Genomic DNA, 22,071 nt, shown 5'->3' with positions numbered 1-22,071 from the left:
AGCTCTGAGGTTCCTCTTTTAACAATCACTGAATCTGGCACCAGCACTTTGGGTATGTTCTTCGTGAGCATTCTTCAGATAGCCTACTGTGGTTCTGGGGGCTCTGGGCTGGGCTCTGGTTTGGCACAGATTTACAAAGACATCAATGGTTGGGGAAGGGTCTTCGTGTTTTTCCCATTGTAATTTTTTTCCTTTACTATTTATTGCACCTCTTTTTATCTGGGTGGTCATCTTTTCAGTCATGGGTCTTTTGGGGAAATTGAACTTTGGAACTCTCTCTGTTTGTTTGGAGAGTGCTGTGGTGTTTCCCTACTGTTTTGGCACCATTTTGGTCCCCTCTTCCATAATTATGTTTGTTGTCAAAATTAGTTGGTTATACCATAGTGTTGAGGAGCTCGCAATAGATTTGTAACATCACTATACGTTGATGAAGTCACAATGGCGCATGGTGGATCTCAATTGTCATTTACTTACAATGATTATGAGTTCTCAAAGGACTGTGATGTCTCCAAAGGTATGTGTTGTCACGATAGTTGACAGGCTTGTGATGTCACAATGTAACACAGTGGTCAATGATATCTAGCTGTGTGATGTCACAGTGGCCATGATGTCAGAGTGAATATCTGATACCATACATTCCTGAAATATTATCATGTGAAAAACAGATTATGAACTTACCTAGAATGTAAGATATCGAAATGGCAACATGTCACAAAAATTAATAGGACAGGACCAATTTGTGATGTCATAATGGGTTAATGATATCACAATGGCAATGTGAGGTCACAAAGGGATTGTCATGTCACAATGGTTATGAAGTCAAAATGGGTTTCTGATATCAACCACATGCCTCATTTGAAAAAAGAAATCACAACATAGGCATTCACAATGTGTCTATAATGTCACATTGGCTGTATGATGCCATAATTAATGTCATTGTTCTTTGGTGATATCAAAATAAGGTGATGATGTCAAAATGACAATTATGGTGTCATAATGGTTTGTGGTATTACACTAGTATATCTGTTGCAGTAGTCATTAGTTCACAATGAAAATATGGATACAAAATGGGACTGTGATATCACAAAAGTGATGTTTTTTCAAAGTTGCTCAGAGGACTTTATAGGTTTGAGATGTCACAATTTGATTTTGATGTCACAACAGCAATGTGATGTCACTATAGGACTGTGCTGTCACAGATGTAATGAGGCGATTTCATAATATTAGTAATATCAATTACATATTCCATTTCAATGGCTTTTAGATAGAAATAAGGATAGGGGTTCACAGAAGGAGCTTGAAGTCACAAAGGCCATGATTTTGAAAAATGTAATGAAATTATATTAGTTTTTCGAAAACACAATGGGAGTTATATACCAAATATGATATGCTTTCACACTGGTTACTGCATCATAAGGGTTTCTGCTATCAACACAGTTCACATATGAAATAGAATGAAATCTGAGAATAGGAATTCACAATGTGCCTATGACCACACAATGAAAATGTGAAGTCATAATGCTATGATGATGTGGTAGGTTGGTGATGTCACAATGAGCAATGTGATGTTACACTGGTGATGAGCTCAGAAAGGCTTTGTGATGATACAATGGCATGTCTGATCTCAATTGTCATGGTACACAATGAGGATATGGGTACACAAAGGGAATATGATATCACAAAGGCCATGTGTTTTTTTCAATGATTGTAAGAGGTCATAATAAGTTTGTGATGTCACCATGTGATCGTGGCTAAATGCATGAGTGATGTCATATTGATGACGAGGTCACAATTGTTTGATGCTGTCATAATGCGTTTGTAATATCAATTTCAATTGGTACTAGTTATCAATGAGGATGGTGGAATAAGCACCTGGGCCCCAATCATTTGTGGGAGCTAATCATCATCGTGCCCCTATGGCCTGGCCTATGGGAGAGGGTGGTTTATGCTTCTGAATGGGTTGAGCTGTCATGTAACACACGGAGATATGTCAAGAAGGGATTGGGCATTGTGCAGTTTGAGAAGTGACAATTGAAAACTTAGGCAAGTGATCTGTAGGAGTGCTGGAGCTGTACAGCCCTTATATAGGCTGTGTTCATATCAAATGAAGGAGAGAGAAAGAGGGAAAATAACTGGAGGGAAGAAAGTGGTGAGACAGCAGGAGGGCAAGACCTCACAAGAGAGGAAGTTGAGTGAGAGCAGGAGGGTAAGGATGGCAACTCAACAATGGGGCACAGTCCTGTGGAAAGTAGAGAGGCCTAAAAAGAAGAAGGAACTGGTGGAAAGGGAATAAGGAAAGACCTAGAAGAAAGGAAAGATCTGTAGAGGAATGAGGAAGGGAAAAGAAAAACCTTGTCTTTTGAAGTTTGAAGCTTTGGAGATCATAATTTTGGTACTGGTGGTTTGCAGATGAATTAACAAAGGGCATTGCTGCCCATTGGATGTCTGAGGTTTGGTGTTCAATGCTGCTCTTGGCCTGATTATCCAGTCCAGGGCAAGATAAACACGGGCCCCTTTGTAGTGTAAATAATTTTACTATCATAATTGTACCTTGATGGATTACTTCATGCTTTACAGGACTTAAATTTTGGAGGCCCTATAGATATAATCCATATGGACGGAACTGGGCCTTGGCCCCTGGGAAAACCTCCTTGTATGTGAGTTTCTCATACTTCAGGGGTGAAAGCCTCCCTAGAGTTGCTGTTTCCTGTGGACCAACAGGGATAAGAGTCATTTCAGGGCTAGGAAGGTACTCAGTGGTAGAGTGCTTGCCTTGCACACCTGAGGATCTGGGTTCCATTCCTCAAAACCACATAAGCAGAAAAATCTAGAAGTGGCACTGTGGCTCAAGTGTTAGAGTGCTAGCCTTGAGCAGATGAGCTGAGGGACAGGGCCCAGGTCAAGAGTTCAGGCCCCCTGACTAGCCACAAAACAAAACAAACAAACCCCCCCCCCAAAAAAACAGAAAATAAGAATTATTTCAGACCCATGTAGGAGTGAGAGTCTCAGCAAACTTGCCAGCCTGATTTTGAACCCTCTTCTGGAGCTCATCTGTTGCATTCTCAAGAGGCCATTTGGACCTCCTCTGAAGGATATTTTGAGTAATCTCAAGAGGCCATCCTTGAGAAGCCATCTGGGGCCTTCTTGAGAGTTCATCTTGGGCTTCCTTTAGAAGCCATCTGTGACCTAACCTAGAGGTTATCTTACCCCTCCTCGAGGTCCTCATCTAGGTCTTCCTACAGCCTGGGGTTTTATTGGTAGGACATCTGGGACTGACTCCAGTTTAAATTTGGGGCTTCTTCGAGAGGCTATTTGGGGCTTCTCCTATAGTTAACCCAGGAATTCTTCTGGACGTCATTTGGGGTACCTGAAGAGGCCATTTGGGAATTCTTCCACTGGCAATCTGGGCACTTAACTGAGAAGGCATCTGGGACCTCATCCAGGGATCAGGTTAGGCCTTCTCAAGAGATCATCTCAGATGTCCTCAGTACATTAATTGGAACATCATCATGAGGCTATCTGGGACATCCTCTGGAGGTCAACTGGAGACTTCAAGAGGTCACCAGGACGGTCCTTTAAAGCCATCTGAGACCACCTTGAGTGGTCTTTTGTAGTCTCCTTGAAAGGCCATCTGTGACCTTCTCCAGAGGTCATCTAGGATCTCCTCAGTAGCCCTTATGGGATCTCCTACCGAGGTCATCTCATACCTCCGCAAGGGGGCATGGCTGAGAGATATGGGACATGTGGGTTTAGAGTTTATAGCTATTTGTGTGTGCTGATAGTTCTGTTTCCTGTATACACCTCTGCTTACTCCTTTTTTTTTTCCAGGATAGGAATGCAATATGTTAACGTTCCTGTAACTGAAATATCTTCCTTCTGGTGTTACAGGATCCCTCAGAAGAAGACACGTTCTATTAATCTGTGCCATCAGTATCTCCGTTGTTCAGTCCCTCCATACCAGAATTAGTTTCTTGAAACATCCTGAGGTGGTACACAACAGGCACATTGGGGAGATGGTGGGCAAACCAACTTTCTAATACATGTTCCCTTTACAATTAGGGTGATGTATAAGGGGCAATAGCAAAACCTGTCCTTTTCGGAAAAAGCCCAGGGCCTCATCTCTTTACATCAGCCCACCTGGGATGACTGAGGGCAACTTTTACAGGTGCTTTTCACCTGGGGGAAAGGAGCGAATCCAGCACAGTGGCTTGAAGGTGGTCCTTGGACCAGATCATCCCCCCACTGAAGACACATTCCTATTGGAGCAAGTCTTTCCCCAGACTCAACCAAGCTGGGAGTAGAACAGCAATCAAGGAAAGGATGTGCATATCAATATTCCAAGCCTGTTAGCAGGGTAAGGGCAGCGGCTAGGAAGCCCACTAATTTAATTAAGATGAATGAGACTATAGTTCCCCAATTAATCCCCTAAAGCTTTTCTAGAAAGCCTCCAAGAGGCCTATAGTAACTATATACCTATAGATCCTGAGGCCAAGGATAATTGAAGAGCCCTAAATATGGCTTTCACTACACCGTCGGCCCAGATATTAGGAAAAATCTTCACAATTTAGAAGGATTTGAGAAAAGGTATTATCTGAGTTGATAGCAGTTGCCCAACAGGTATTTCATAACAGTTATACAGGGGAAGAAAAAAACAGTCTAAGAAGGGGATTCACATAGCAGCACCAGGACAGGGATCAAGAGACTCAGGATGAAGACAGTTTAATTCATTTGCAAATATCAATAGGGAACCTCTAGAACTAGATCTGTGTGCTTACTGGAAGTAAACAGCAAGGGAAAAAGGAATTTTCAAGGAAGAGGAGGATTAAAATTGACATGTTAATTAGGCAGGTTGCCACTGGGAAACTGTGATTATGTCTCCTGAGAATAAGGCAAATGAGCTCAGGAGTCTGAAATCCAACTGTGGAAAACTTAAAATTCAGCCCACTGAACTTAAGAAAAAATGTGATGAAAAATTTAACACATTTCTATCTGAAAATACATGCTAAAATTATTGTAAATCTCAAATACATGCCAATCAAAACCCACAAATAAGTTAGAAGGGCATTAAACAGCACAGTGTAGAAAAGAAAGAATTATCAGATGTGAAGAAAAGATTTGAAGACATAAATTATAAAATTGTGAGAGTCAAAAATAAGAACAAAAATTCACAAAATGAAACTGAGAAAAATGCAGAATCAAATGAAATCCAAGTACATCAGACAAGGTGTGCCTGATACAAAGGTCGAGCCCACAGGTCACAGGCTGAGGAGGACAAGGACACCAATGCTTCCATCCTTGCTGAATACAAGCAAGGCAGAGAGAAGATCCTAACACTGTACATGAAATCAAGGCCAGGTAAAAGGAGCTGCTCATGATACAAGAGTACATTAAGCTTTTACCTTTGAAGGGTGTGAACAAAAAATCAAACCACCAGAGGAAGAAATGAAAGGCTAGTTAGAAGAATAGACCCGAAATTCCTGTGTCATTGAAGAAGAGGCCAAAAAAACTAAGCAGAATAATAAATAGGTCAAAATATGGATTGTTACTCTTTAGAAAGAGTCAAGGACACCCATATTTTGATTAGGAATACCCAGGAAAAACAGCATTAGGCACAAAAAAAACAAGAGTTAAACAGTTAAAAGACTTATCGTAGAAATACAAGAAAGTTTAAAACAAGAAAGAGGAGCTACTAGAGGAAAATCCAAAGACAATGACAAGATCTTCACCATAAATGTAATGTAGAAGTAGCATGTCCCAATTAAACAGATGGAGGTGAAAAAGAAAACACCCTCAATAGCACCACTGAGAATTGAACGGAGGAGATGAAGAGCAAGGAAAAGTGCTGCTGAAAGAGAAGCAGTTGAACAGTCAAAGGAACTTTCCTGTGACCCTGGCAGAACACTTGCAAGGTCAGGAGGAATTTAACAAGGAAATTGGGATCATAAAAGCAAGCTTTAAAGAGAGAAAAGGAGGAGAACAAATGGAAGAAGTCTCCAACCTCCAAACAGGTTCAGAATAATAAACAGGAGTTAAAGAAACTAGAGAACACGTAGGTGTAGGGAAACAACTGAGCTGATCAAGTAGCTCAGGAGACCACTCTAAAATCAGTCGTGTTTCTAGAGCTTCTACTCGTTAAGATTAAAGAATGGAGCAAAAAAGAGTAGTAACAAGTGTGTAAATGTAGATACTGATCTTGTGAAAAAAATTACATGCTCAAACCTTCTCTCCGTATCTTGTTATTTGACATGCTGGTAATTTGCCACCAACCACTGCCAAAACTATCTTGTAAACCACTGGGGCCGCTGCCTGACAAACTTGTATATAGAAAGTTGCCAACAGGTAAATTCTGGAAAGCTCCAACATGTAGTTCTCAGAAGGAACTTCAAGTCACAATGTGATCATGATGTCATATCTGCAATTAGATATCACAGTGTTGATGAGGTCCTAATGGATTTGGGATATCACAATGGGCTTGTAATATCACAATGATATGTCTGACTTCAGTTTCTACTAGTTCACAATGAATTCAATGTTCAAAATGTTCAAGGAAGGAGCTTGTTATCTAAAATGATATGAGGTCATGATGAAATATGGAGGTCAGTTCTGGCCATCACCTTATTGGCCACATGGTTGATTGTGGGGTCTAGCATCTTGCTTTCATGCTGGAGGAAGAAAACCCCTTGCCTATCACCTAACTCCAAGATAATGTTCACGACCATATTCCTGGAGACAGGTGAGGGTACTTGGCTGATAGGTAACTGAATTTGCTTGGACTGGGAATTTCCTGATGATCTGACCTCTGCACCGACCTACTTAGGTCTGTACCAGCTTAGACATGATTATGTCATGCCAATTATCTCACTGATCATGTCCTGTGCCCTGTCTCCTGGCTCAGCTTAGGTCATCATTGCAGCCCAGTTAAGCTATCCATACCATTGTTGGCATGGTTTTTGTTTTTTGTTTCTCTTTTACATGTTTCCTAGCTGTGTTACTTTTATTTGCTTGCTGTAGGTCTTTGTAACAATTGGCTACCTGCAACCTGTAAACTCTATTATAAACATTACAATATACTATATTTCAAAATGAGCCTTCTGGGAGGATTTCCCTTACAGCAAATAAAGTGTTACGAAAACACTATGGGACAGTGATATCACAATGAAAATGTGGTCGAAATATCATGTCATAATAATGTTTTGAAGTCACCATTAGCTGTTGATGCCTACTGTGATGGAATCACAGTAGGTTTGAAATGTCACACAGAGGTATGGATAGCAAAATTGTATACAGGATCACAATTTTCACTAACTCATAATGAATATGTGATTTCAGAGAAGAACTCTGATGTCTCTAAAGTATGTATTGTGAAAAATGTGATCTGCTAGCAGGTTTCCGATTTCACTATGTGACTGAATAGTCATGACATCTGGCAGTGTGATGTCAGAGTGGCCTTGATATGACAGAAGATGTTTTTTATAACATGTCATTCTGAAATATTATCAGTTTGAAAACAAATTATTAGCTCACAAATAGAAAAAAAGTTATTAGCATAAAGTATCACATGGCAAAGAAAAGTTGTGGAGAAGACACGTTTCTGATGGCACAGTGGGTTACTGATATCATTATGGCAATGTGATGCCACAATGATGATTAGTTCACAATACGTTTCTGATAACACACATGACACATTTGAAATAGGATGACATTGCAGAATAGGCATTTACAATGTGTCTATGATGTCACAATGCAATGTGATGTCATAAGGTTTGATATGATTATAAGTTTTTTGATATCACAATGATCTGATGCTATCATAAGGATAATGTGAGACAGTTGGTGTCACAAAAGGTTTTGATGTTACAGTGGCAGGTTGAATCTCAATTGTCTGTAATTCACAATGAATATATGGGTATAATAGAGACTATTGTTTCACAAAGGACATGTGTTTTTTTTTTTTTTTTTTTTTTTTTTTTTTTTTTTTTTATTGTAAAGCTACTATACAGAGGGTCAAAGTTACATGAGTGAGGTTATGAGTACACTTCCTCTTGAACATTGTTACCCCCTCCATTGTTTTCCCCCTACCATCCCCTCCCTCCCTCCCTTCCCCGAGGTTCTTTTTTTTTTTTTTTTTTTGATTGTGATTAAATGATTACATAATTTCAAAGTCACAAGTTCATTCTAACTTCCCTGGAGCAAATTGTCTACCACAGTCTGTAATATATAACAGTGTTCACATGTTATATACCATATTTGTGATCAGCAGCATGAGGATATTTAGTAGTGGTTCAACCAGATGAGCGGGAGTTCTTTGTTTCTTAAGTCCTGTTAGTTTTGTCGTATCACTAACCTTTTGGATTTAGCATCCACTTATGAGGGAGACCATGTACCGTTTGTCTCTTCGTTCTTGGCTTACCTCGCTCAACATGATTCCTTCTAGCTCCATCCATTTCCCTGCAAATGCCATTATTTTGTCATTTCTAATGGCTGCATAATATTCCATTGTGTATAGATACCACAATTTTTGGATCCATTCATCTGTGGTGGGGCACCTAGGTTGTTTCCATATCCTAGCTATTGCGAACAGTGCTGCAATAAACATGGAGGTGCACGTGTCCTTGTATATTGGTTCCTGTTGTTCAGGGTAGATGCCTAGAAGTGGTATGACTGGGTCGTAAGGGAGGTCAATCTTTAGCTTTCTAAGGACCCTCCAGACTGCTTTCCAAAGTGGTTGTATAAGTGTACATTCCCACCAGCAGTGTAATAGGGTTCCTCTTTCTCCACATCCCCTCCAGCATTTGTCGTTGGTTGATTTGTGGATGTGGGACATTCTGACTGGGGTAAGGTGGTATCTCAGGGTTGTCTTTATTTGCATTTCCTTCACCACCAGGGATGATGAACATTTCCTCATGTGTTTCTTTGCCATTTTTATTTCTTCATTTGAGAAGTCCCTCTTTAGTTCCCTTGCCCATTTAGTAATTGGTTTGTTAGGTTTGGGAGGGATTAGTTTCTTGAGTTCCCTGTATATACAGGATGTTAACCCCTTGTCTGATATATTGCTGGTAAATATTTTTTCCCAATTAGTTGGTTGTCTTTCTAGCTTAGTTGCGATAGATTTAGCTGTGCAGAAGCTTTTTATTTTAAGGTAGTCCCATTTGTCGAGTCTCTCTCCAACTTGTTGTGACCCTGGGACTCTGTTCAGGAAGTTCCTTCCTGTGCCTATTAGTTCAAGTGTCTCTCCTACTCTGTCCTGCAGTAGTTTCAGAGATTCAGGTTTGACATGTGTTTTTTTAAAGTGCTTAGTGGTCCTAATAGTTTTAATCAACGTCTCTCATAGAAACCAGTTTTATTGTTACAGTGCAAAGTCCAAGACTCACATGAGGTGCCATAATAGTAAAGAGAGCTTGGTCAGACGTGAAAAATACATACAGCTTGGTTATGGAGACGGACTTGAGCTCTCAAATTTTCCTTAGCAGTAGCTACAGCAGCTGCTACCACTGCCACCTCATCAACAAATACAGCCCAGAACACAGTCACCAGAAGTTGTGTGTGAGCAGATTATAGTCACCACCAGCAAAAACTGACAAGGAGCAAACATCTTCATCCTGCTCACCACAGACATTTGCAGACCATAGATGGCCTGGAGATCCATTGAAAGGTCTGAGTACCACACAAGCAAGACTTCCTTAATCCTTTCCACAGAGCAAGAGTGGGAAAGTAGATACTCCCCAACCTCAAGAGGAGAACTCCATCCTTGATACTGATAAAGACATGACAGAACACCCCATACTAAGACATTTGAAGAAACAAGTATGAGCCATTTAACAGATCAAAGGAACCTGACATGCCAGGCTCAGATCCAGGCAAGGAGAGTTTTACTTTCCAGACAGAGGAATCTCTGCCCGTAGATGACTGACTTTCATCAGTGGGTAAGAGGCTACCCCACCACAATGTGGCACAGTCAACAGACCTAGCTGCCTGAGAGTAAAAGAAAAAAATGGGAAATTCAGTAAATATAAATCCTGACTATGGATCCAGGCTTGGCTACATGAGTGTCTCAGGAGCTAGCCTCTCAGGAAAAAGCTACACATTGTGACAGGCCTCAACATTACCCGGAGCTTAGCCCCATCAGAGCAACTCCAAGCTAGAAGAAACAGCCATCTCTCTCTTTTGTGATACTCAAAGGAAATCACCATCCCATTGAATTAACCTGGGAAGGTGTTATAAAATCTCTAGTAAGGAAGAGCATTGTTCAGCCTGCTGAAACAGATTTAAGAAACCAATGAATTCACAGGAAAATCAAACACTGTAAGCAAACCAGAGCACCAATAAACTGGTTAAGGTCTCTAGGGACATAGAAGGTCTTGCCTGAAAAAAAATGGAAGAACACTTTTGTCTATCTGTTTGTAGAATTTTTAAAAAATTATTTTCTAATTTTTCATCATTTTTATTTTACTTTTTTTTATTGTTTTGACTTTTTTCTCTTGGTACTTTTGTGCTTCCTTTGCTATATTTAATAGCTGTTCAATTCATCTTCATATATATATCCATATTCAAATATTTGACCTTATTCTTAATTGTGCACATACTAATAAATGTATTTATTACTTAATTCACAAACACTCATCATTAACTCCCTTAGTTGTACTATTCCTATATACATTTTTAAGTGTTTCATTTAAAAATGTTTCCTTTTTCCTTTTTCTGTATCTCCCTTCTTTCCTTCTATCCATTAACTCTCTCAGCATTTAGGTATTATGTTATCTCTCTCCATTTCGATCCCCATATGTCTCTAATTTTATTTTCTCGTCACAATTCTCCCTGAACTTATTAATTTCTGGTCTTCTGACTTCTTCTTTGATTTTCTTAGTCTATGTATCCCTAGTTGTTTGTTGTTGAACTAGATTGTATCTAATGTACTGGATTGTATATGTACTTATTTTGACTGTGTTAAACAATTGTGCAACTACAGAGCAGAGGTTGATGATTTCCTAACATTGTGTTGCACAGTATTTGTTTTGACTTCATACAAAAATTGGCAGAACACGGTGGAGAAAGACAAGAAAAATGGTATGGCCAGGTATCTCTACTCCCACTAACAGTGAGTGGGAGTCCTTATGTTGGGGTTCATTTCGCCTAATAACTTATCTGACCGTTTCTGCTTGTTTCAAACATATACTAGTTATTGCAAGTAAGGAAAACAATGAGACCTATTTTTCTTTGAGCCTGGCTTGCTTCACTTAATATAATTTTTTCCAAGTTCTTCTATTTCCTAACAAATGGCACAATGGCATTCTTTCTGAGGGAAGCAGAGAATTCCATTGTGTCTATATACCACATTTTCTTGATTCATTCATCTATTAAGGGATATCTGAGCTGGTTCCGTATCGTAGTTATCATAAATAATGCTGTAATAAAAATAGTTGTGCTGGTAGCTTTAATATGGTCTTGGTCTTGCTTGTGATTCTTCAGGTAAATGCCAAAAAGTGGGATTACTGGGTCAAGGGGAGGTCTATATGGAGTCTTTTGAGGAACCTCCAATACTACTTTCCAAATTGGTTAAACAAATTTACAAGATATGGTCTCTCTCAAATATTTTTTCTAACATATTTATGATTTTTTTGTTGATTTGCATGCCCCCCCCCAAGAAATAACTCCTGTTTTCATTGTATTTGTGCAGGGGAAGGCAAAAAACAATTGTTTAAATAGGGATACAGGTGGACTCATTGAAAAAATGAGATGTACAAGACCTAATGTCAAAAAACGAACTTTACAACATTAGTGCAGAAGTGGTGGTGGGATGGGAATAAATGGGAAGATGAAACAAAGGAAGAGGCAATAATGATTCATAAGAAATATACTCATTAATTGCTTATGTAATTGTAACCCCTCTGTACAGTATTTTCACAATAAAAATAATATAATAAATAAATATAATAATCCAGAGGAAAGTTCCCAAAACCCTCTACAAACACTACTGGTACATATATTGAATGAAAAGTTTGAAAGCCTGAAAAAGACTCTGTATGAACGTGATAGGGAAATGCAAGAGCATGATGAGGCCAATGAAAGATTAATACAGGAATTAATGAGCCTGAGAGGCTTATCAAAGGGTAATTGAGGAATTGCTTGAGCAAGATGAGAAAAAAATGATGAATAGATGCATTAATGGAATGCATAAACTGAAAGCTTAGGCAATCCCTAGAAGCTACAAAGGAAATGCTGAGTGAAGCCCAATGAAAGGAAATTTTGTCCAATTAACTTATAACCAATCAAGAGATTTTAGAATACATACTGAAAACCATATTAAGAAAGTAAAGAAGTCCATACAAGACGTAAAACAAAGCTCCAACAAAGAATCTGAAGCCATCAAATTCGACCAATTAGAAGGAAAGGAAATAAGAACACAATAGAAAGCCTTGAGACTAGTTTAGTCTGTGCAGGGGATCCAGTCTCTGGTACTGAAGACAGCCTTGACACTATTAAAAAAAAAAAACAAAAACCTACAAATCTAAGCAATATGATAGATCTATTCAATAGTTGGAAGAGACCACCAAAAGGCCTAATTTAAGGCTAATGGTTGTAGAGGAAGGCTAGGAGCAGTGAAAGGTCTAGGACATTTATTTAACAGGATTCTAGCAGAGAACTTCACAAACATGCAAAATGATATGTCCATTCAGACACAAGAAGATTTTAGAACACCAGATAGAACAGGCCAGAATAGAACATAACACTGTCACATTGTAATACACACAGGATCTATTGAGACAATGGAAAGGCTGATTAAAGCTTTTAGGGAGAAAACTAATCACTTATAAAGGGAAACCAATCAGAAAAATTTCAGAATTCTCAGCAGAGTCAATGAAATAAAAGTGCCTGGAATGGACTGGAAGGTGGCTCACACCCTGGGTTTGACCTCTCAGCACCACATAAGCAAAAAGAAAAAAGCCAGAAGTGGCTCTGTGGCTCAAGTGGAAGAGCTCTAGCCTTGAGATGAAGAGCTGAGGGACAGTGCCCAGGCCCAGAGTTCAGGCCCCACGAATGGACCTTCCCCCGAAAATAAGGTCCTGGAATGATGCCTGCCAGCTTCTAACGACAAACAACTATCAACTAAGAATACACCGCTCAGATAAATTCTCCTTCATAGCATCAGGACAAATGAAAATCTTTCAGAAAAAAACAACACTGAAACCATATATCTCCACCAAATAGCATTATAAAATACATGTAAATGTATCCTACACATAGAAAACCAGCAAGAGCACAATAAAAGCCAAGGAGCAGCCCCCAAACAAAGAGTCTAAGAATCATAGGTAGAATCCAGAGGGCACAGCCCCAGAGAAGATGGATACCATGGCAGCAATTACCAAAAACATCAATCCTAATTCTTAGTTTTAAATGGAATCAACTCTTCAATTAAGGGACATAGATTGTCTACTTGGATAAAAAAAAAATCTACCTTCAAGAAACATACCTTGTCCACAAAAACAAACGTCTTGTGAAAATGGAAGGATGGAGTAAAATCTAGCAAGCGAACATCACCATAAACAGATGGTAGTTGAAATCCAAATGTCAGATACAATGGACTTCAAGTTAAAATTATCAAGAAGAGATAAAGAATATCATTACATATTCATTAAGGGATCTCTCCTTCAGAAGTATATTACAATTTTAAATATCTGTTCACCAAAAAGCAGAGGACTCAAATAATCCAAGGAACACTACTTGCCCTAAAATCTCATATAGATTGAAAGACATTAATTGTTGTGGACTTTAAATCACCACTATGCTGGCTTGATACAACAACACAGCAAAAGTAAAGAGATAAACCTCAGATATAAAGAACTGCATAGATCAAATAGAATTAACAGACATGTACAGAATATAACACCCATCAGCATCTGAATACATATTCTTCTCAGCAGCTCATGGAACATTCTCCAAAATAAATCACATTTTAGGTCACAAAGATAATTTGTCCAAATTCAGAGACATTGAAATTATCCCCTACATTCTCTCAAACCACAAGGGAATAAAAGGAGAATTCAACATCAAAAGAAAATCCTGTAACATATGGAGGCTGAACAACACCTTGTTGAACCACCAGTGTGTCATAGAACACATCAGAATGGACATTCATATTCTCATGATATTTAACAAAAATGAACACACAAATTACCAGCTCCTCTAGGACACAGCAAGTACTCATATGAAAGTTTATGGCTGAGTTCATATACCAACAAACTGGAGAGATTTGAAAACCAATAATTTGACAATTCTGCCAAGGGCTCTCTACATATTTAATGCAACATTTCAACCTCATTCATCAATGAAATAGAAGAAGCAACCCCCAAATTCACACGCAACACTGAATAACAAAAGCAATCTTTAGCAGAAAGAACAGTGCTGGGAGAATATCAATACAAAATTTCAAATTCCAATACAAAGCTCTAGTAATCAAAGCAGCTTTTTCCTGGCACAAGAATAGACCAGAGGTAAAATGGAATTGAACTGAAGACCCAGAAATGAACCCACAGACCTGTAGCTGCCTAAACATATATTAGGGAGCTAAATCAATAGAATGGATGAAAGACAGCCTCTTCTGTAAATGCTGCTTTCCAAATTTAGTAAACAAAAATCTGAACCTAAATTATTATATATCACCCTGTACCAGAATCAACTCCAAAAGCATCAAAGACTTCACTATGAAAGCAGACACATGGAAACATTAGAGGAAGGAATAGGAGTTATTCTAGGGATCCTTGACAATGGACAAATTTTTCTGAAGTAAGACCCAGAAACACTAAAACTGAAAGAAAAGATTGGACAAAAGGGATTTCGTGCAACAGCCTACTTCTGCAGGGGAAAGTACATAGCTACCAAGATCAAAGGAAAGCCCAGAGATTGTGAACAAATCTTCATTATCCATCCAACAGACAAGGGTCTCTTACCTAAAATATAATTAGAATTCACAAAATTGAACCCAATACCAACAAATTCTCAAAGAAACAGCTTCGCCTCTTAAAATTGGGTTAAAGACTTGCAGAGAAACAATAGCAAATAAGAAAAAACCACTTGTTTCGCTACCGTGGTGTTGATTTCATTTAACATCATCTTATCTTGTCAATATATACATAGCATTTGACTTTTTCTGCTTGCCCAGACATATACTAGTTATAGCAAATAAATTGTTTCTTTTTTTTTTTTTTGCTTTGTATGTTCCTCCCCTACAGTATAATCCCTGTTTTCACTGTATATAATGTCGGTGCCTTGCATCTTGTATATACACTTCTCTAATTTGGAGAGAGAAAGAAAAAAAAAGTTTATATAGGGATACAGGTTGCCCATTGTAACAGTGACATCTACAAGCCACTTTTTTGAAAAAGGAACTTTATAATAGGTGTGGGGGCAGGGGAGAATGTAGTTTGGAAGGCGGAAGGGTTGGTAGGGGAAAAACAGGAAGAGGCAATGCTTGATAGAAAATGTACTCATTGCCTTGCTCAAGTAACTGTTACCCTTTTGCACAGTATTCTTTTTTTGTGTGAAAATATCGCACAGAGGGGTTACAATTACATGGGCAATGAAATGAGTGCATTTCTACTTAATCATTGTTGTATCCTTCTTTGTTTACCCTTAGTATCCTTTACAACTACCTCCCACAAAACCCATTCACCCCGCAGCCCCCCGACAAAGTTGAAAAGTTTGTTTTTCGACATAATATCTTGTACATCTCGTTGTTGCAATGGGTCCACGTGTATTCCAATTTAAACAATTCGTTTTTCCCTTCCCCTTCACAAATTATACTAACATCAAATACAGTGAAAACAGGGTGATACCATCTGCAAGGTATATAACAAAGAAATATCTATAAACTATGTTAGAAACAATAGCCAGAAAGAATAAACAAACATTTAGGTCTTTATCTTGGGCTTCATTTTGCTTAACATCAACTTGTCTTAATGTTTGTGCTTGTTTCAGATATACTAGGTACTACAAATATGGAAAACAATGGGACCTATTTTTCTTTGGGCCTAGCTTACTTCACTTAATATTTTTTCCAAGTCTTTGCATTTCCTAGCAAATGGGGCAATTTCATTTTTTCTGATGGAGGCATTGAATTCCATTGTATATATATATACCACATTTTCTTGATCCATACATCTACTAGGAGTATCTACTTTGGAATACAGTATAGAGGTTCCTCAAAAGACTCCACGTAGAACTCATCTATGACCCAGCAATCCCACTTTTGGGCATTTACCCAAGTGATCACAATCAAGACAACACTAAATCTACCACCACAACTATGTTTACTGCAGCATTATTTACCAGAGCTAAGATATATACAGTATTCTTACAATAAAAAAAAAAACTTATTTAAAAAAACTTCAAGAGAGACTTTTCTGAAGAGGAAATAAGATTGGCCAACAGACACCTGAAGAAATGCTCAACTTCTCTAGCCACAAAAGACATGCAAATCAACACAACATTGAGATTCCACATCACCTCAGTTAAAATGACTATGATCAAGAAATCTAATAAAAGATCCTGGAATGGATGTGGTCAAATATATAGCCTAGTTCATTTTTGGTGGGAGCATTAAGTTGTTCAACCACCTTTGAAAGGAGTGTAGAAGCTACTCAAAGGACAATGCATAGAGCTCATGCATCATCCAGCAATCCCATGTTTGGCCATTGGCACAAATGATCACAAACAAGTCCATAAAACAGCTATCAGCATAAGAATATTTATCACAGCATTAATCACCCCCAAAACCTCAGTAGATGAACTGATCAAAAAAATGTGATAGATAGATATAGAAAGAGGGAGAATATATTTTATTGAATATATATTTCAAATGTATAAACATGCATATATATACGCATGTTTTTACATATATTCATATACATGTATATATGTATATTATGTATATAGATGCATATTAATACATTATTTATATATTAGATATGTATATATATTCATGTATTGAATATATTGTATATATTGTATGTGTATTATATAAGTATATACAGTATGTAAAATATATATTTCTATTTCTATTTATATATAATATAAACAATAATCTTATACATACATATATTTATATATACAATGTGTAGTATATATTATATTATTATAATTAATAGTATAACATGAAATAAATCAAATATATATAATGTAAAATACATAATAAATATATTGTCATATATACATATGTTATATATGCATATATATATGTTATATATACATAACTATACATATAAATATATATACTATATAATATGTAATATAATATATGGGTATATATATGGATATACAAATATGATATATAAGCATATATGTTATATATAATATGTATGTTATATATTTGTAGGTATATATATTAAATATAAATATGCTATACATTTACATATTTATATTATATATTATATTTGATATATAATATATAATAATTCTGTATTTGTTATATAATATATATCTATGTATATGTATCTGCCTATATATACCTAATTTTTATAGGAATATTTCTGTATATATTCTTTTATATTAAAATATATACCTAACTATTATATGTATATATCTGTATATATACCTATATATTATATATGACATATGTAATATATGTATATATATATTATATGTATTCATATTATGTATATATCTATATATACAATTTATAATTATGTATTTCATATTTTACATTATATATTTATGAATTATATATAGTACATATTATACCTATATAATACTCATATTGGTACATACATATATATATACTTTATATGTAGGTATATATGTTTATATATATAAGATTTACTATATAGGTCATTGTACATATAATATATATGATATATAGTTATATATGTATATATTATATATTATAGTAATAATTATAGATAGACAGTGTACTCATTATTTTACTCATGTAACTCAACCATCAACCATCTTTGGTTTATTGTTTTTTGGGGTCTAGAAAGAATGTCAATGTCCCATTTGTTAGAAAATATAAAGACATAGAATAAATTATATAAAGTAAAGTAAGCCAGGTCCAAAAAACATAGGTCCCATGGTTTCCCTTATGTGCAATAACTAGTATATTTCTAAAAAAATCAGAAACGGGTCCAATAAGTTGATGTTAGGTGAAATGAAGTGCAAGATATGGACCCAAATGTTTTTTTTTTCTTTTTTGCGATTGTTTCTAACACATTTATAAGATCATTTTTTTCTTTACTTTGTATGTCCCTCCCCCCTGACATCACTCCTGTTTTCATTGTATTTGTTGTTGGTATACTTTGTGGAGGAGAAAGGAAAAAATGTTTAAATAGGAATACAAGTGGAATCATTACAATGAGATGTGCAAGATGTTATGTCGAAAATGAACTTTACGACTTTGGACAGGTATCGGGGTGAGAGTGGGGGGTAGGGAAGGGGTAAGCGAGTCAGGAGAGTGGAGTCAGGGAGTGGGGAAGAGAAGTGGGAAAGGATGGGAAGTTGAAAGAAAGGAGGAAGCAGCAATGCTTGATAAGAATGGTACTCATTACAATTTTCACAGAAAAATAAATAAATAAATGAATGAATAAAAAATTGAATAGACTCAATCTCTTTGGACAGTATATTTAAATTGAAGTATATAATGAAATAAGTTAGGACTTCATAACGTTGCTTGCAACCCTGACTTTGGAGACATCACAGCCCTTTTGAAAACATTTGTGCATTAATGACAATTGAGTTTTGGAATTCCATTGTGACATCACCAACCAATTGTGGCTTCACAAATGTATTGTGATTACAACATGCTTGTGGCACCACAAACTATTTGTGACATTAAAACATTATTCCATCATATTTTTACATCACATTGCCATTATGATATAACTGCCCACTGTGTTTTCACAATCCTAGTATGTTCTCATAATATTTTAGAAAATTCCTGGCCTTTGGGACTCCCAGCTCTTTCCTTGAACTTCTGCACTCCTGTACTAGGAGAAAATAAAATTGAAGAAGTACTTGTGTTATTTCAATCTCACTTTTTTCAATTGCAAACACAATTTGCCCTAATCACCCTGCTCATACAACAAACCCATTATGATGTTACATTGCCATTTTGAAATCATGAACACATTGTAACAATTATAGGTTTATGAAAACCCCATGGGACAGTAATGTCACCCTGACAATGTGATGTCACAATATCATGTCATGATTCCTTCTTAGCATATGAATATTTCCTAGCTCCTTGGAATAAACACAAGTCCACTGTGACATCACAATCCTTTTTTCTACCCATATTCTCATTGTGAACTAGTGACAATTGAGATCAGATATGCCATGGTAATATCACAAACCCCTTGTTACATCATCACTCTTTGGACATCACATTCCTGGTATGACACCATCAGTTCATTTTAGCCTCACAATACTACAATTTCATAATAGTGTTATGATATTAAATATGCACTGATACATCATACATCCAATATGGATGTGTATCATATGAAATCTTTTTATTTCAATTGTGACATGTGTTTGTTATCAGAAACCCATTGTGACTGCATAACCATTGTGGTATCAATAATCCATTGTGACATCACAAATTCCTGTTCTCATAATTTTAGTAAAATGTTACCTTTGTGATATATAAGGCCATTTGTGAGCTCATTATCTGATTTTGACTTCCTAATATTTCATGAATGACATGTCATAGAAAACCACTGGGACAACATGACTGCTGGAACATCACACCGCCAGATGTCATGAACATTGTGTCACATTGCGACATCACAAACCTCTGTAATAGAAGAAGAGGCCATGAAAACTGAACAGCAAAATATCAGAATCAAGAAAGAGGTTGTTATTCTTCAGAAAGAGTTAAAGGACAGGTATGCTCTGATTGAGAATGCCCAGGAAAGGGAAAGAGCATTAGGCAGAAAAACAGAACAGTTAAACAGTTAAAAGCTCTGTCACAAAATACACTAAAGGGAAAAGAAAAGAAGCTATTAGAGGAAAAGGCCAAAGAGACTTTTGAGATCTCACCAAAAATATAATGCAGAAGTAGTAGGTGTCAATGGAATAGTTGGAGGTGGAAAAAACCCTCTTAATAGCACCATTTCAAACTTAAAGGAGGAGCTGAAGACCAGTTAGAGGTGTTGTGAGAAGGAGTAGCAGTTGGGGAGTGGAAGGAATTGTGTGCTCCTGGAAGAACACTTGCAGGATAAGGAGGACTTTGATATGGAGATTGGGATCATGAAAACTAGCTTAGAAGAAAAGGAGGAGGATAAAAGGGAAGAGGATTCCAAGATCCAGACTGAGGTCAGAGTTCTAAATAGGAGTTAAAGAAAATGGAGATCCCTGAGGTTCAGAGAAACAACTGAGATTATCAGGTAGCTTGGGAGACCCCTCTAAACACAGTGGAGTGTCTACAGCTACTAATCATTACGATTGAAAGAAGGAGGAAAAATAGTGATATCAAGTGTTCAAGTGTGGACACTAAATTTCTGTAAAATGGTTATAGGCTCAAGCCTTCTGTCTGTTTATATCTGGTTATCAGGCACCCAGGTAAATTGTCCCAGGCCAATACCTAAAACAGTTGGTCCTCAGCCTTACAAGCATATGTAATGTACATAGAAATTACCCAACAGGTAAATGCTGGAAAGCTTGAACTCATGGAGAGAATGTTTATGCAAGTTACTTCACATGGTTAATTTGGAGAAGTGGATTCATAGAGGTAAAGCCTGAATTATGGGTATCAATATGATAATGTGATGTCAAGATGCTTTGAATTCATTATAGTTAGTTTGGTGATATCACTGTAAGCTGCTAGTTTCATAATGACTTTGTCACACTGGTGATGACTCAAAGTGTATGTGATATTAAAAGGCATGTCTGATATAAATTGTTCTAGGATCACATCAAAATATGGTACACAAAGGGACTGTGATGTCACAAAGGCTCTGAGTTGTGTCAAAGGTGCTAAGAGGTAAAACTAGGTTTGGGATATCACAACGTGATAGTGATATCACAATGGCAATGTGATGTCACAGTGGGTTTGTAATCTCACAGTAGTAATGAAGTCACGATGTGAGAGTGATGTCACCATGAGTTTGGAATACGATCATCTCATGTCCGATATCATTTGAGAATGTTTCACAATGAGGATACTAGTTCATAGAAAGAGCTTGAAGTCCAAAGACATGGATTTTGTAAAATGTTATGAAGTCAAAATAGAATTGTGAAAACACATTATGACAATACTATCCTAATGGAAATGTGATGTTACAATATCATGTCATAGAAATGTTTTGAAGACACAATTGGTAAACCATAATTGTGATACTGTCACAATAATTTTGGGAGATCACAATGAGTTGGTGATGTCACTATGGCATGGTGTATATCAATTATTCTGAACTCTAAATGAGTACATGTGTTCAAAAAGGGATGGTTGTATCCCAAAGGCATGTGTTGTCACAAATGGGACAAAGTTCTAACAGGTTTGTGATGTCACAATGTGACAAAATTGTCATAATATCTGGCAGTGTGATATCATAGTGGTCATAATGTCACTGTGAATTTCTCCTATCACGTCAGACCTAACATATGACAAGGTCAAAAATAGATCATGAGTCCAAAAAATGGCATAAGAAATCACAATGGCAGCATGTCACATAAGTTATGAGGAAAGGGCAGGTTTGTGATATCATAATGGCAAAATGATGTCACAAAGCATTGTAATTTCACAATGGTTATAAAATCATAATGGGTTTCTCATTTCAACACACAGGCCACATTTGAAATGGAATGAACTCACAGAATAGAAATTCCTAATGTATGATGTCATTTTAATTTAGTGATGTAACAATGAGTTGATGGTGTAAAATCTCAAAATGGTGTTGTCACAAAAGAAAGGTGAGCTTACAATGGAATGTATAATCTCATTTCAATAGTTTACATTTAGACTAAGGATATGCAAAGAGACTGTGATGTCACAAAGGATATTTGTGTATTTACTGGTGCTAATAGGTCATAATAGGTTTAGGATATCACAATGGGATCATAATGTCATAACAGCAATGTGAT

The sequence above is a fragment of the Dipodomys spectabilis genome, unplaced genomic scaffold (genome assembly GCF_019054845.1).
Source record: "Dipodomys spectabilis isolate Male_0828 unplaced genomic scaffold, ASM1905484v1 ptg000533l, whole genome shotgun sequence".
NCBI classification, from domain to species: Eukaryota; Metazoa; Chordata; class Mammalia; order Rodentia; family Heteromyidae; genus Dipodomys; species Dipodomys spectabilis.
Note: the sequence above shows the minus strand (reverse complement) of the source record.